We start from the raw sequence: 9,443 nt of genomic DNA, 5'->3' as shown, positions 1-9,443 counted from the left end.
CACCCGGATCTGACTGGATGTAATACAGCCACCATCCAGACTGACTGGAACCTCTGACTGGATGTAATACAGCCACCATCCAGACAGACTGACTGGAACCTCTGACTGGATGTAATACAGCCACCATCCAGACAGACTGACTGGAACCTCTGACTGGATGTAATACAGCCACCCAGACCATCCAGACAGACTGACTGGAACCTCTGACTGGATGTAATACAGCCACCATCCAGACAGACTGACTGGAACCTCTGACTGGATGTAATACAGCCACCATCCAGACAGACTGACTGGAACCTCTGACTGGATGTAATACAGCCACCATCCAGACAGACTGACTGGAACCTCTGACTGGATGTAATACAGCCACCATCCAGACAGACTGACTGGAACCTCTGACTGGATGTAATACAGCCACCCTCCAGACAGACTGACTGGAACCTCTGACTGGATGTAATACAGCCACCATCCAGACAGACTGACTGGAACCTCTGACTGGATGTAATACAGCCACCATCCAGACAGACTGACTGGAACCTCTGACTGGATGTAATACAGCCACCATCCAGACTGACTGGAACCTCTGACTGGAACCTCCAGACAGACTGACTGGATGTAATACAGCCACCATCCAGACAGACTGACTGGAACCTCTGACTGGATGTAATACAGCCACCATCCAGACAGACTGACTGGAACCTCTGACTGGATGTAATACAGCCACCATCCAGACAGACTGACTGGAACCTCTGACTGGATGTAATACAGCCACCATCCAGACAGACTGACTGGAACCTCTGACTGGATGTAATACAGACTGACTGGAACCTCTGACTGGATGTCCAGCCACCATCCAGACTGACTGGAACCTCTGACTGGATGTAATACAGCCACCATCCAGACAGACTGACTGGAACCTCTGACTGGATGTAATACAGCCACCATCCAGACAGACTGACTGGAACCTCTGACTGGATGTAATACAGCCACCATCCAGACAGAACTGACTGGAACCTCTGACTGGATGTAATACAGCCACCATCCAGACAGACTGACTGACTGACTGAGCCACCATCCAGACAGACTGGAACCTCTGACTGGATGTAATACAGCCACCATCCAGACAGACTGACTGGAACCTCTGACTGGATGTAATACAGCCACCATCCAGACAGACTGACTGGAACCTCTGACTGGATGTAATACAGCCACCATCCAGACAGACTGACTGGAACCTCTGACTGGATGTAATACAGCCACCATCCAGACAGACTGACTGGAACCTCTGACTGGATGTAATACAGCCACCATCCAGACAGACTGACTGGAACCTCTGACTGGATGTAATACAGCCACCATCAGACTGACAGACTGACTGGACTGAACCTCTGACTGGATGGAACCATCCAGACAGACTGACTGGAACTGACTGGATGTAATACAGCCACCATCCAGACAGACTGACTGGAACCTCTGACTGGATGTAATACAGCCACCATCCAGACAGACTGACTGGAACCTCTGACTGGATGTAATACAGCCACCATCCAGACAGACTGACTGGAACCTCTGACTGGATGTAATACAGCCACCATCCAGACAGACTGACTGGAACCTCTGACTGGATGTAATACAGCCACCATCCAGACAGACTGACTGGAACCTCTGACTGGATGTAATACAGCCACCATCCAGACAGACTGACTGGAACCTCTGACTGGATGTAATACAGCCACCATCCAGACAGACTGACTGGAACCTCTGACTGGATGTAATACAGCCACCATCCAGACAGACTGACTGGAACCTCTGACTGGATGTAATACAGCCACCATCCAGACAGACTGACTGGAACCTCTGACTGGATGACTGGAACCTCTGACTGGATGTAATACACCATCCAGACAGACTGACTGGAACCTCTGACTGGATGTAATACAGCCACCATCCAGACAGACTGACTGGAACCTCTGACTGGATGTAATACAGCCACCATCCAGACAGACTGACTGGAACCTCTGACTGGATGTAATACAGCCACCATCCAGACAGACTGACTGGAACCTCTGACTGGATGTAATACAGCCACCATCCAGACTGACTGGAACTGACTGGAACCTCTGACTGGATGTAATACAGCCACCATCCAGACATCCAGACAGACTGACTGGAACCTCTGACTGGATGTAATACAGCCACCATCCAGACAGAACTGACTGGAAGCCACCATCCTCTGACTGGATGTAATACAGCCACCATCCAGACAGACTGACTGGAACCTCTGACTGGATGTAATACAGCCACCATCCAGACAGACTGACTGGAACCTCTGACTGGATGTAATACAGCCACCATCCAGACAGACTGACTGGAACCTCTGACTGGATGTAATACAGCCACCATCCAGACAGACTGACTGGAACCTCTGACTGGATGTAATACAGCCACCATCCAGACAGACTGACTGGAACCTCTGACTGGATGTAATACAGCCACCATCCAGACAGACTGACTGGAACCTCTGACTGGATGTAATACAGCCACCATCCAGACAGACTGACTGGAACCTCTGACTGGATGTAATACAGCCACCATCCAGACAGACTGACTGGAACCTCTGACTGGATGTAATACAGCCACCATCCAGACAGACTGACTGGAACCTCTGACTGGATGTAATACAGCCACCATCCAGACAGACTGACTGGAACTGACTGGATGACTGGACTGAACCTCTGACTGGATACAGCCACCATCCCACAGACTGACTGGAACCTCTGACTGGATGTAATACAGCCACCATCCAGACAGACTGACTGGAACCTCTGACTGGAACCTCTGACTGGATGTAATACAGCCACCATCCAGACAGACTGACTGGAACCTCTGACTGGATGTAATACAGCCACCATCCAGACAGACTGACTGGAACCTCTGACTGGATGTAATACAGCCACCATCCAGACAGACTGACTGGAACCTCTGACTGGATGTAATACAGCCACCATCCAGACAGACTGACTGGAACCTCTGACTGGATGTAATACAGCCACCATCCAGACAGACTGACTGGAACCTCTGACTGGATGTAATACAGCCACCATCCAGACAGACTGACTGGAACCTCTGACTGGATGTAATACAGCCACCATCCAGACAGACTGACTGGAACCTCTGACTGGATGTAATACAGCCACCATCAGACAGACTGACTGGAACAGACTCCAGACAGACTGACTGGAACCTCTGACTGGATGTAATACAGCCACCATCCAGACAGACTGACTGGAACCTCTGACTGGATGTAATACAGCCACCATCCAGACAGACTGACTGGAACCTCTGACTGGATGTAATACAGCCACCATCCAGACAGACTGACTGGAACCTCTGACTGGATGTAATACAGCCACCATCCAGACTGGATGTAATACAGCCACTCCAGACAGACTGGAACCTCTGACTGGATGTAATACAGCCACCATCCAGACAGACTGACTGGAACCTCTGACTGGATGTAATACAGCCACCATCCAGACAGACTGACTGGAACCTCTGACTGGATGTAATACAGCCACCATCCAGACAGACTGACTGGAACCTCTGACTGGATGTAATACAGCCACCATCCAGACAGACTGACTGGAACCTCTGACTGGATGTAATACAGCCACCATCCAGACAGACTGACTGGAACCTCTGACTGGATGTAATACAGCCACCATCCAGACAGACTGACTGGAACCTCTGACTGGATGTAATACAGCCACCATCCAGACAGACTGACTGGAACCTCTGACTGGATGTAATCCAGCCACCATCCAGACAGACTGACTGGAACCTCTGACTGGATGTAATACAGCCACCATCCACTGGAACAGACTGACTGGAACCTCCAGACAGACTGACTGACTGGATGTAATACAGCCACCATCCAGACAGACTGACTGGAACCTCTGACTGGATGTAATACAGCCACCATCCACCTCTGACTGGACAGACTCCAGACAGACTGACTGGAACCTCTGACTGGATGTAATACAGCCACCATCCAGACAGACTGACTGGAACCTCTGACTGGATGTAATACAGCCACCATCCAGACAGACTGACTGGAACCTCTGACTGGATGTAATACAGCCACCATCCAGACAGACTGACTGGAACCTCTGACTGGATGTAATACAGCCACCATCCAGACAGACTGACTGGAACCTCTGACTGGATGTAATACAGCCACCATCCAGACAGACTGACTGGAACCTCTGACTGGATGTAATACAGCATCCACCATCCAGACAGACTGACTGGAACCTCTGACTGGATGTAATACAGCCACCATCCAGACAGACTGACTGGAACCTCTGACTGGATGTAATACAGCCACCATCCAGACAGACTGACTGGAACCTCTGACTGGATGTAATACAGCCACCATCCAGACAGACTGACTGGAACCTCTGACTGGATGTAATACAGCCACCATCCAGACAGACTGACTGGAACCTCTGACTGGATGTAATACAGCCACCATCCAGACAGACTGACTGGAACCTCTGACTGGATGTAGCCATACAGAGAACCCACCATCCAGACAGACTGACTGGAACCTCTGACTGGATGTAATACAGCCACCATCCAGACAGACTGACTGGAACCTCTGACTGGATGCCACCATCCAGACAGACCTGGAACCATCCAGACAGACTGACTGGAACCTCTGACTGGATGTAATACAGCCACCATCCAGACAGACTGACTGGAACCTCTGACTGGATGTAATACAGCCACCATCCAGACAGACTGACTGGAACCTGACTGGAACCTCTGACTGGATGTAATACAGCCACCATCCAGACAGACTGACTGGAACCTCTGACTGGATGTAATACAGCCACCATCCAGACAGAGACTGGAACTGACTGGAACCTCTGACTGGAATGACTGGAATACAGCCACCATCCAGACAGACTGACTGGAACCTCTGACTGGATGTAATACAGCCACCATCCAGACAGACTGACTGGAACCTCTGACTGGATGTAATACAGCCACCATCCAGACAGACTGACTGGAACCTCTGACTGGATGTAATACAGCCACCATCCAGACAGACTGACTGGAACCTCTGACTGGATGTAATACAGCCACCATCCAGACAGACTGACTGGAACCTCTGACTGGATGTAATACAGCCACCATCCAGACAGACTGACTGGAACCTCTGACTGGATGTAATACAGCCACCATCCAGACAGACTGACTGGAACCTCTGACTGGATGTAATACAGCCACCATCCACTGGAACTGACTGGACTGACTGGAACCTCTGACTGGATGTAATACAGCCACCATCCAGACAGACTGACTGGAACCTCTGACTGGATGTAATACAGCCACCATCCAGACAGACTGACTGGAACCTCTGACTGGATGTAATACAGCCACCATCCAGACAGACTGACTGGAACCTCTGACTGGATGTAATACAGCCACCATCCAGACAGACTGACTGGAACCTCTGACTGGATGAGCCACCATCCAGACAGACTGACTGGAACCTCTGACTGGATGTAATACAGCCACCATCCAGACAGACTGACTGGAACCTCTGACTGGATGTAATACAGCCACCATCCAGACAGACTGACTGGAACCTCTGACTGGATGTAATACAGCCACCATCCAGACAGACTGACTGGAACCTCTGACTGGATGTAATACAGCCACCATCCAGACAGACTGACTGGAACCTCTGACTGGATGTAATACAGCCACCATCCAGACAGACTGACTGGAACCTCTGACTGGATGTAATACAGCCACCATCCAGACAGACTGACTGGAACCTCTGACTGGATGTAATACAGCCACCATCCAGCCACCACAGACAGACTGGAACCTCTGACTGGATGTAATACAGCCACCATCCAGACAGACTGACTGGAACCTCTGACTGGATGTAATACAGCCACCATCCAGACTGACTGGAACCTCTGACTGGAACCTCCAGACAGACTGACTGGAACCTCTGACTGGATGTAATACAGCCACCATCCAGACAGACTGACTGGAACCTCTGACTGGATGTAATACAGCCACCATCCAGACAGACTGACTGGAACCTCTGACTGGATGTAATACAGCCACCATCCAGACAGACTGACTGGAACCTCTGACTGGATGTAATACAGCCACCATCCAGACAGACTGACTGGAACCTCTGACTGGATGTAATACAGCCACCATCCAGACAGACTGACTGGAACCTCTGACTGGATGTAATACAGCCACCATCCAGACAGACTGACTGGAACCTCTGACTGGATGTAATACAGCCACCATCCAGACAGACTGACTGGAACTGACTACAGCCACCTGACTGGAACCTCTGACTAATACAGCCACCATCCAGACAGACTGACTGGAACCTCTGACTGGATGTAATACAGCCACCATCCAGACAGACTGACTGGAACCTCTGACTGGATGTAATACAGCCACCATCCAGACAGACTGACTGGAACCTCTGACTGGATGTAATACAGCCACCATCCAGACAGACTGACTGGAACCTCTGACTGGATGATACAGCCACCATCCAGACAGACTGACTGGAACCTCTGACTGGATGTAATACAGCCACCATCCAGACAGACTGACTGGAACCTCTGACTGGATGTAATACAGCCACCATCCAGTACTGGACTGACTGGAACCTCTGACTGGATGTAATACAGCCACCATCCAGACAGACTGACTGGAACCTCTGACTGGATGTAATACAGCCACCATCCAGACAGACTGACTGGAACCTCTGACTGGATGTAATACAGCCACCATCCAGACAGACTGACTGGAACCTCTGACTGGATGTAATACAGCCACCATCCTCTGACTGGATGTAATACAGTCACCATCCAGACAGACTGGAACCTCTGACTGGATGTAATACAGCCACCATCCAGACAGACTGACTGGAACCTCTGACTGGATGTAATACAGCCACCATCCAGACAGACTGACTGGAACCTCTGACTGGATGTAATACAGCCACCATCCAGACAGACTGACTGGAACCTCTGACTGGATGTAATACAGCCACCATCCAGACAGACTGACTGGAACCTCTGACTGGATGTAATACAGCCACCATCCAGACAGACTGACTGGAACCTCTGACTGGATGTAATACAGCCACCATCCAGACTGACTGACTGGAACCTCTGACTGGATGTAATACAGCCACCATCCAGACAGACTGACTGGAACCTCTGACTGGATGTAATACAGCCACCATCCAGACAGACTGACTGGAACCTCTGACTGGATGTAATACAGCCACCATCCAGACAGACTGACTGGAACCTCTGACTGGATGTAATACAGCCACCATCCAGACAGACTGACTGGAACCTCTGACTGGATGTAATACAGCCACCATCCAGACAGACTGACTGGAACCTCTGACTGGATGTAATACAGCCACCATCCAGACAGACTGACTGGAACCTCTGACTGGATGTAATACAGCCACCATCCAGACAGAGAGAATCGCCTCAGGCAGCCAAGCCTATACAACACCCCTAATCAGCCGCGATCCCAAATACTACAAACCCCAATACGAAAAACATATAAACCCATGTCACACCCTGGCCTGACCAAACATTTAACGAAAACACAAAATACAATGACCAAGGAGTGACAATCTCATCCTGTTCTACTGAATGTGGGGGAGGAGTGGATTTTAATGAAGTAAAAAAAGGACTCACTCAGATATGTAAATATATAGAGTTAAAATATGTAATGTGCCACATACAGTATAAATGAAACCTGGAAATGCGATATATAAATCCAATCCATTATTGATTAGGTAGGACTTTGCATCGCAGTGTATTATTGTATAATTATTTATGTGGGCACACTAATAAGTATTAGAGTGTAAAAATGAGTGATTACACTTGCTTCATTGTACTACATTAATAATTTATCAGTAATAGGTTCATTGTAAAAATGTGTGCAGCCATTTTATTTTATTTACCCTTTATAACATTTCTATTTGTGTGTTTCAGTTGTGGGTGTTCCTCTGATCATCAACAAGTGAGTGGGGGACTCCGTGGAGCTGCTGGCAAGCTTAGAGAGGGGACATTTCAAATTATTTTTTTAATTATTTCACCAGGTAGGCTAGTTGAGAACAAGTTCTCATTTACAAATGCAACCTGGCCAATATAAAGCAAAGCAGTGTGACACAGACAACAAGACAGAGTTACACATGGAATAAACAATAAACAAGCCAATAACACAATGAACAAGTCAATGACACAGTAGAAAAAAAGAAAGTCTATATACAGTGTGTGCAAATGGCATGAGGTAGGCACTAAATAGGCCATGGTAGCGAAGAATTACAATTTAGCAGATTAACACTGGAGTGATAAATGAGCAGATGATGTGCAAGTAAAGATACTGATGTGAAAAAGAGCAGAAAAGTACATTAAAACAGTATGGGGATGAGGTAGGTAGATTGGGTGGGCTATTTACAGATGGACTATGTACAGCTACAGCGATCGGTTAGCTGCTCAGATAGCTGATGTTTAAAGTTGGTGAGGGAAATAAGTCTCCAGCTTCAGCAATCTTCGCAATTAGTTCCAGTCACTGGCAGCAGAGAACTGGAAGGAAAGGCAGCCAAAGCAGGTGTTGGCTTTGGAGATGATCAGTGAGATATACCTGCTGGAACATGTGCTATGGGTGCGTGTTGTTATTGTGACCAGTTGTTACACACGCCTCTGTGAAGAGGGAACGCAACACCCTGCTACAACTCAACTCCCAGTGAAGTGAAAGAGGTATGGGACTGTAGGTGCGAGTAAGGACGACAAAGGCAGATAGTGGTACCGTTTACAAGGAATTTATTCCGTCACACGGTAATATGGGGAAAAGGGGCTGGACGGAACCAAAGCAAAGAAAGTAAATCTAAAAGCCCCCTCTCCTACCTTACCTGCCTACCCACTACTTACCTAATTTAGCACCACCTGGTGTCCTAACCAAAATACAGGGGGTGGTCCGCCCAGGTCTTACCTAGTGTGCCTAGACGGTGGTATATGTATGCTCGTGGGCCTCTTGCCTAAGCACTCCCTAGGTGGCTTCCCCTTCCCCTGGGAACAAATGAAACACAATAATACAAACTTCACAACAAAACCTGAGAAAAAAACTAACTCAGGACATTAAAGAAGCTCTGACAAAGCAACAAACACAGAACATACCAAAGCTGCTCCCAACAACAACTGACATAGTACATACCAACTCTGTTAGCAACAACCAACCTGATATAAACCTCAGCCATCAACCTCCTCTCTCAGCAATCATCTTTCAGTAATGACCTCCCAGCAATGATCTCTCACTGAGAACAACCAACACAGTATCTAACCCATAGCCATCAGCCTCCTCTC

General features: G+C 48.5%; 1 long non-coding RNA gene across 1 annotated transcript; it reads right to left on the bottom strand.

The window, feature by feature from the left end:
- Positions 1-8,016: 8,016 nt before the first annotated feature.
- On the bottom strand, positions 8,017-9,439 carry LOC118392646 (uncharacterized). The gene is made up of 3 exons (XR_004827415.1): positions 9,318-9,439; positions 9,073-9,149; positions 8,017-8,133 (listed from the first exon to the last, which is right to left on the bottom strand). It is a non-coding gene; the product is annotated as an uncharacterized LOC118392646 (long non-coding RNA).
- Between the last annotated feature and the right edge of the window lie 4 nt (positions 9,440-9,443).

Source organism: Oncorhynchus keta, chromosome 13 (genome assembly GCF_023373465.1).
Source record: "Oncorhynchus keta strain PuntledgeMale-10-30-2019 chromosome 13, Oket_V2, whole genome shotgun sequence".
In the NCBI taxonomy this organism is placed as follows: domain Eukaryota; kingdom Metazoa; phylum Chordata; class Actinopteri; order Salmoniformes; family Salmonidae; genus Oncorhynchus; species Oncorhynchus keta.
Note: the sequence above shows the minus strand (reverse complement) of the source record. Positions and strands in the feature narration are given on the sequence as shown.